Raw genomic sequence first — 9153 nt, 5'->3', positions numbered from 1 at the left:
TTAAGTATGTTTAATAAAGACACACAGAGATACTGCAAAATCCTCAGGCATCCTGCAAAGTAGCTGAAGTGTTGTAAGTGACTCAAGCCACTTAGGGAACACAAGTAGGCACAAATAAGCCAACGTGCCCTAGAAATCACTCTGATCTGGAAGATACCACTTGAATACTTTGCAGAGTTGTGCTTCAAATTCAATACAGCTACACATCTGTGCTTGTTTAGCCACCAAATAAAATGCTTCTGCATTAGTCCCACCCCATAGCTTGTTCACAGGGTTCAAAACCTATCTGTGGTGCTGAGCACCCTCCCTCATTATCCACACTGCAGCTGCCCCAGCCCCATGCTGGATCATGGAGTCATAGAATATCCTGAGCTCCTAGCCCTGCACAGGGCAACCCCAAAAATCAGCTGGGGCTGGGGTCAGGCTGCCCAAGTAGAAGAATCTGGGGCATTTCCAGTTCAGCCTCTTGAGCTGGCTGGGCACAGCTGTAAATCTTGACACTGTAGCCTGCTATCGATCATCTTTTACTTTGGAGAAGTGGGAAAAGAAACAGTGCATTACTCTACAGCTACATGGTGACTCAAAACTCCCTGAGGTATGGTAGGGTAGCAACATTAGGGCAGCAGACATGTTGTAAAGTAATATCATGAGGTATTAGGTAACCAAGAGGCAACAAATGGCATAATTCAATTGAAACATAACAAACAGCATAACACATTGGAAATCAAGCCAGCTAAAAAGAAAGTCGGCTTAGATTTTACAACTCCTGTGATCACTTCTCTGGACTTTTACATAGTGGTTTCAGGATCAGTTACACATCAGGACACCAAATGAAAGTCTGAGCCTCTCCTAGTTTCTAGAAGCACATCTTCTTACTTTGTTGCTGTGTGAAAAGTAAGCTGGTACTGAACAAACAGTGATACAGCAAACTGCCATCACAGCTGGGGCTTTGGGATATGGGTAAGACAAAAAGACAGCCCTGTGTTACCACTGTACAACCATTCCCAGGTCAGCCTGGCTCTGTCCTTCCAGCATATCAGAGCAGCACCATTTTTCATCACTCACTCACTCACGTATCTACATTGCCTAAAGGTTACATTGATTTTATCTTTACTAATCAAGGAGAAAAGCACACTGACAGGCAGCCATGAGCTTTCTGAGAGATGAGACAGAAAGAGATTGGGTTTGTTTTGAAGGGTTTAATTAAAAAGAAAAAGATACCCTTCAATTAAATACACTGCTTGAAGTCTCACACAGAGAGCATTCATTGTATGGCTTCTAAAGATCCACAGTCTTCCAACAGAAAGGGATTCAGCTGTCAGGAGGGATGCTGCAGGACTAGTTTATGCCAGGTACAGGTGAAATAGTCCCTGTGCTGGAGCTGGTGAAGAGCAGCTGGTCACAGAGAGTCATTGGGAACCAGTCTCATTAGAGTCAGGTGAACAGTGGGCAGCTCGAACAAGAAACAAGTGTGTGTGTACATACACACACACTCTAAAGTGGGTAATAGAAATCAACCCATTTCCAAAATTTTTCGCAAAATTCTTCAATGGAGAGAGTAAATATTTATTAACTTACAATATCTGACACACTTTAAAATTTGTATTTAACAGAAACACAAGTAATAATTCCAAAAGAAAAATCTACTGGCTTTCTGCCTAGTCATATTTCAAGTTAAGGACAAGCATGACAAGCCATGAATATAAAAAATGGACTCTATGGAAAATGCTGTGGTCAGAGGATTAGGAACAAACAGATTTTTTATTCTTTCAAAATTGTACCAGAAGCAAGAGAGATGTTGACAGCAGCTCATATCAGGGTGCTTTAAGCAATAGCTAAATTGCAATACAATAACTGTATTACTCTCAATTAATATTTTGGTTTGTACTCAAAGAAAAGGTTCATCCATTTGTACCACTGCCAGATGTTTGGGCACAGGTAGATTACTATTCAGCAGTACAGATGATTAACTTCAAAGCTGAAATTTAAATAACCTGCACTGAACTTTGAAAAATCAAGAAGCCTGAAAGAGGCCTGGAAGTTGGCCAATAAGGTTTTGGCATTTTTTCCCCACTTCAGCTAATTTTTCATAAATCTTAATCATAATATTGAGAAGCCCAGAAACCCATTATTTTCATGCCAATGCTCAAATGATCTGGCCTAGTTATAGGTTAAAAAAACCAAATGCAAGCCATGAAGAATGCAAAGATTGTTCAAAGAGATAGAAAATCAGAATATAAATAAGCTACTTAGCATAGTTTATGCAAAATAGATGTTCCTTTGTTAGTGAGATTACAAGTCTGTTTGATAACGTCAACCACAACTTCAATACACCTAGAAGTCCTAAGGCACTTGAATCAATAGCACAAGATGTGCTCATTAAAAAGTAATCACTTTTCTATATGAATAGAGCACACAAGCAATGAATTAGGAATTGCTACAGGGATCTTAAAAGTCATATCCACAGCGTAGCTACTGCAGTGCTTCTGGTGAGGTGGTGGTTACACATCTGGCAGCAAAGCTGTCTCCAAACTCAAGCAGAAAATGGATCCAGTTTCACAATAATCTCATTAACACTTTCCCTCAAAACCTAGAAACAGCTTATGCAGCTTTTCAGCTGATCAATAATTTGAAGCAATTTACACTACGCAGACACAAATACTTGTATTAGAAAAGTAACAAAGTAGAAAATCAGCAAAGTAGGAGAGGGGGGAAAAACCCATCAGGTAGAAGTTTGTATAAAGTCAGCACTTCGAAAAGGTGCAGATAATCAAAGGCTTGATGCTAAGCAGTAAGGAGAAGTAACAAGCAGCTAGGCTGTGTGATCTGGATTTTGGGTTTATCTCAACACAAGCCATTATGACATTTTCAAACAAAAATTTTCCATCTAGAAACAAGCTTAAAAGTTCATCTCTAAAACTTGCCCTGGGCAACCGCAATCCTGAAGAGGACTGAGACAGCAAGCAGGTGTGTAATCCAAGTACCTCCAAATGCTCTAGCAATCAGGGCCAAGTGAAAAACTGATTAGCAAGTGGGAATAGAGACATGAATTTACCCCTAGGAGTGTCTCAGGTTATGAGATTGCAACTGTCAGGATGCCCACATTTAAAAAGATACCTTTAAAAATTAGACAAAGCATAGAAAACCTGCAAGAAAGTTTCAAGGATGGGCAAAACCCCCATATTTCCTGCTGTAAGGAATTAAGAGACCAGAATGGGTAGCTTAACAGGAAAGAAATTGAGGCATGACACTGCAAGGCATAAGTACTTTCATGGGGGAAAAATAACAGGTCTCCCAAAACTCCCTGATGCCCTGAGGAAAGCGCAGGCAGAACAAGTGTCTGAAAGCAGAACCATGACAAGCTCTAAACCAGATGTGAAGTGAGTGTTTTACATTGTGAATAAGGCATGGAAAGGGACAGATGATTCTCTGTCTCCTGACGTTTTCAAACAAAGGCTAAGTGCTTTTTGGGAAAACAAGCCTCAATCAATTTATTGGATTCTGCAAAGGACATGGAAGGAAATGAAATTGCCTGTAATAATAAAGATATCAAACTACCTGATCTAATAACCTTTATTGAATTTATGTTGGAAAGGAGAACAGAAAATTTTGGTGTTCTAGCAGAACATCCAGGATAGATCTAAATGCTCATTTAGCATTTAAATTTAATAACCTTAATATACATTTCAGGGAACTTTGTGCCTTGATAGCCCCAGGAACTAAAGCCCTTTATCATCCAAAATGTGTTTTCTGAGCAGTGTAAACCTAGCAATTTACCAACAGCCTTACCCAGCTTACCAACATCCGTCCTGGGCTAGGGACACTTCTGGGAATATCCAGCCCTCTGGGGCCAGTTCCAGCCCTGGCTCAGGAAGGAACAAGAGTTTTGACCTACTGGTGTGTGCTGGAAGGCTCTGTCCTTACTGAGCCAGGACTGAACTGCTTTCTCTTTCCACCATAATGACAGAAATATTGATTTTTTTACAAAAGGTTTCAGTCTTACAGCAAATTTTACAGTGTCTTCTCTAAGAAAGTGCAACCTCAGCTGTGCCAGATCATCTGCTGTGCATGTTGGCAATTTGCATGTACGAAACGTGCATCTTGGCTTCTGCCAAGGCTCTTGAGCACCTGCAATAACCAGGTTTTCTTCATTTATTGTGGTTCAGTCTTCACAGGCACATCTTACTCTTTCCCCTCAGCACCAATAGGTACTTCTTTCCCTTTTTATATTCCCTACTAAAACCATCTAGAAATTTTAAGAGAACATTTTCCTTTGGAAACTGTGATTGAAACAAAATATTCAATAAGCATGTGTGAAAATATGTGTCCTTAGCACACACACAAGGATGAACAGTAAAAGTAATTCCTTCCAACAAGGTAGGTGTGATGGTCATAATTTCTGGTGTTGGTTGGCAAGTTTGGAAAATAGAAAGTCATTTGAAGTTTGAATTAATTAATTCATGTTCACATTTCTTGCAAATAATCAAAATGACACAGCTGAAATAAGAGTTTTATTTGCTGTAAAATTAATGTTCCTTAAATTCTTTCTCACAGGAAATTAGGTTTCTGATTCAAGCCAAAAGAAAAACTTGGAAATTGCTGAAATCCCTGTTAACCATAAAGCAAACTTTGGGCAGGCCCACCCTGCAGTGCTGTAGGGTAAACAAGAAATCAGTTCTGTTGTGAAAGTCAGTGACAAGTTCCCAAAGCCTGTGAATCCATCTATTTTCCCAAGCACACCCAAGCTTGACAGATCAGCCAGGAAACCATACGTTCCTGTGTTAGTAATCCATGCCTGGCACACATTGCCCACCCTGCCACATTGCCGTGGCAGACGACACACGAGGCACTGCTGCTGCAAACACTGCTGCCTGCCCAGCAGCAGAGCTCCCCTTGCCTTTACACAAACCACAAACCATCCCAGCCAAACCAGGCAGGAAATCAACTGCCTTCATGGTAAAAATGTGTTTGACCTCATTTCCACTGCATTTGTCCCGCTTCAATATGGAAACTTGCATAACACGTCTGCCACACTGAGCAGGCACGAGCCAAGTTTTGTTCCTCACTGCTGAGACCAGAGCTGGCAGCTGCCATTTCTCAAGGAGGTTGTGCAAATGTGGAGAGTTGAGAATTTTCTTATTCTTCCTCAGCAAAAATTAACCACTTCCAATCCATCAGGCATCTGAAACTGTGAGAGGCAGAAGTGACAAGCAAGTCAAGCTACTTACTTCAACTCCCCTGAATCACATTTGAAAGAAAGGAATTGTAATCACAGGCACACAAAGTAACCCAATTTTAAAGAATCCACATGAGTGTTTTGCCCTTGTCTGCAGGTATTTAGCACCCAAAAATGTCATTATGGTCCATAACAGGCATATCAGAGAAGTGTCCCCCGGCTCATTTTGTAATGTCACAGTGCTCAGAATTCAGTCACAGACTTCACTCTGAAAGACTGAGCTCTCTGATTACTCATGATATTTTTATATAAGAACATCAGTTAGAGAGGGATTTAAAAAATATGCCAGAAGAATGTTTGTCAAATACTGCAACTGTTTTGCAAACCCGAGCAATAACAATCGCAATAGTCTAAAAAGAAAAAACGGAATTAACTTTTCATGCACAAAGAAAAAAAGTCTAAGGAATTTATTGATCACAGCTGACAGGTATCTATTCAAGGAAGGAATTATCTGGCAGCAGATGGGCCTATAATAATATTAATATCTTCACCATCTGGCTTTTAATCCATGCTTTTCATCAGTAGATCATAAAGCACTTTATGAATGAGGTCAAACATCTTGTAGGAAAAGTCAGAATAAGATATAACAAAGCTGAAGCTGAACAAGGATAAGCAAGAAATAAGACACACTCCATTTGCTCTTTTATCAATTACATCGGCAGGTAATTAACAAAACAAGGAATTCACCTGTAAACATTATATTCTCCATCACTTGCTAAAAAGACAGGACCTCAAATATCTTACAGTTCAAAAAAATTAAATAGTTTTAGGTGAGGTTGTTTGCCTCTTGAAAACAATAGGTGAAGAAAACAAGGTGAACACAGAAGTACCTATTTCCCCTGAAAGTCTTAGAATCTACTACATTTCCCCTTGGTTCCAGCCTACCCACCTAACCAATTACTGAAGCAAACCTTGTACAGTCTTCCTGGATGCTTGGACAGAACTGCTCACAATATGGTTACAAATATGAAGGTGGACTATAGAGGACTATAAAATGACTAATCATCTTTAAAATTTTTGATTAATAAGATCAATGCATGCAAGGCACAGTTTTGCCATAGGCTGGTGACCAGATGGGAAAAATGGAACTACTTGAACATTGAAAAGGTTCTTGAATTCTCTGGCACATCTGCCCCCCCGCAAAATCATACATTTTCAACCTTGCTAAGAAAGAAACCTTCCTGAGTTTCAGTGTTCTGCAGCTGCTCTTTGGAAAGAACGCTGTTGGTACCACATCACCACAGCTTCTTGCCTCAGTGGTTTGGTCTGAAAACTCTTCAGAGCTGAGACCACACGTGTACCTGTGTGAATGTACAACCCTGTTGTAAATTCCACCCTGAGTGGAATGCTCACCCTGAGTGAGCATTTGAGATCTACTGTAAAATTAATAATATATCTAGGAGGAAGGTGCTTATTATTCAGAATGGCCTGTACAGTGTTAGCAGATGACAGAACCCACACTGCTCAAAAGGCAGCAGCAGCCTCACATATTGAGCCCTGCCCAGCCCAACATCCAAAGGTTTCAAAGCCCTACATTACTTCAACACACTTTTAAACTTTGTTGTTGAATAACTTTGTGGGTGAACTCCAGTACTACTGAGATCACAGACCTACACAAACAAACCAAAGTCCAAAAAGAGATAATGGCCTGAGCAAAGGGCAGAATGTCCATCAGGGAAAAAAGGAAGAAAGCAGGATAAATAAGGTCCAACCTTGGACACCCTAAGGATCTAGCTTGGCACGTTTGCCAGAGAGGAAAATGAGCGTAGGTTACGTATTGTCAGTGTTTGTGAGGGAGCTGCCTGCTTATGTTCTCTTTGCTTGGATCTTTATGCCCGTGACTTTACTCCTGCTGCTCCTAATTGTCTACTTCAGGATCAAACTAAGAGAAGGTGAGTCAGGACTTGGGGACAAAGATGGGAGGGAGACAAACCTTCTCATTCAACAGACAACTTAGGCTTGTACCATTAACTAAACTGAAGATAACTATGATCAGAAACAATTTTATTAAGTTGTACTGTATTTTAGACCATTTTCTGTTTGAAAAACACCACAGGTATTTGTTTAGAACTTGAATTGACCTCTCACTTAAAATGTCATAGTTTTATATACTATATTATAGGAGATTTTACTGTTTTACATTATAGAAAGGGCAACCAGAATGAAAAAAAGGGCAGTTAAAGCATCATTTTCACAGATTATTTTCTTCTGTGCTTACACTGTGCAAATCTTCAGTGGGACAGGTATCAGCAGTTACAGCCTATAAGTAATTGGGCTTTGAGTATGTGTCTGTGTTCTTTCAAAAGTATGTATTTGCTTTTATTTTGTACCTAAGCGCACATTTGCCATGTTGCCTTTTCTATTTTAAAATCAGCTTAAACTCACTTCAAAAATCCATTTTCTGAGTAAAACAAAAACACCCATCCCAATGCAAATGTGCAGTGATTGTAACACATCTGTGTACTGAGAACTAAGGCTGCTCACCTGGCCCAACTGGCCTACACTTGTAGCAGGCAGGGAGTTCTTTTTAGACAGGAACATCCTGTACCTCAGACCATCCAGTCTCGATGGGATAATCTTCATGCCCTCAAGACTCAGGTCCCAGCTGCAGCAGCAGATTCCTCACATGCTCTTGCTTTAGGGTTCCAGCTGCCAAAGCCAACCTTGGGGCACATTGGCTTGAGGCCTCAACCATTCTTTCCTTCAGCTCTTTGAAAGCATACTCGCTGATACTGGGCTAAGCTTGTTCCTCAGATTATCTGTCTTTTGAACATTTTGTCTATATGGAGTGTCAGGAGAGCTAAGAGGACAGCCCAGGTTTTCTCTGTAAACTGCAGATGCTTCTTGACACAGCTTGGTGAGAACCCTGCCTGGGACAATGTTTCACAACTCTCCCACTACAGGTTTCAGCTCTAGCAGACCAGGCTGGAGCAGACAGGCCAGTCCTGTCCACAGGGCTCTGCAGATCAGCCGAAGCCTTGCACCAAGCTGGCCTGGGGTGCTTCAGCCCAGCAGGAGAAGGATTTACCCACCAGTGCAAGGCCAGGAAAGAAATCTCTCTTAGATGCCAGGCCAAACACTGTCATTTGGGCACTCAGATTTTGCTCTATCCTGCATATTTGGCCACTTAACATAAGAAAAGTCATATGCAGCCAGAAATGTAAAACAAACTTCCTGTTTTGTGTAACATTTCTGAGCATTTAGATCCAAGGCTTTAACAGAGGAAAGGTGTTTGTTTGCATATGAGCACACACTTCAAGTTACCTTCAAGCTGCTAAAACTCAAACATTTCTTGTTCAAGATGTGCTTTCAGATGCTGAAATCATCTGCAAGGGAAGCCTGCTCCTCATGCCTAATCCAGCCCTGCATTAGGTTATAGATTATTCTTACAGCAAGGTGCTAATGGTTTTTCACAAGCTAATAAAACAACAACAAAAAACAGTGCAATGCCAAAACATTGTGCAATTCAGTATCTGTGAGGAAATTTTAAGTAATTATAAGAAATCTGTAATATGAGCTCTGTGCTCACATAATATAAAGTCAGACATTAGTTATTATGAAAGAATACAGAGCTGCTACTGAACTGCCTGTTACCTGGTAATGCTCTCACTTTTCTATTTCAGCTAGGATGAAGCAAGCCAGGAAAAGCAGGTGGGCTACTGATCCCATCAGTTCAGGTATTTTGCTGGGGCTCAGACAATACTTTCATTAAGCCAGATGAACCCATCTGAAAAAAGCCCACAGACGTTTGCATTCGTGATGCATGATCAACTGCTGAAACAGACTGTCCTGCCTTTTTTTCACAGCACTCATATCCTCCTTAGACACACTTTCTGCAGGTCTGTAAATAATCTACAGCACCAGATGTTAAATTCTGCTTCTCTTACAGCACAGAAAATGTAGCCTTGGATTTGTAA

This window comes from Vidua chalybeata, chromosome 3 (assembly GCF_026979565.1).
Source record: "Vidua chalybeata isolate OUT-0048 chromosome 3, bVidCha1 merged haplotype, whole genome shotgun sequence".
Taxonomy (NCBI): domain Eukaryota; kingdom Metazoa; phylum Chordata; class Aves; order Passeriformes; family Viduidae; genus Vidua; species Vidua chalybeata.
Note: the sequence above shows the minus strand (reverse complement) of the source record.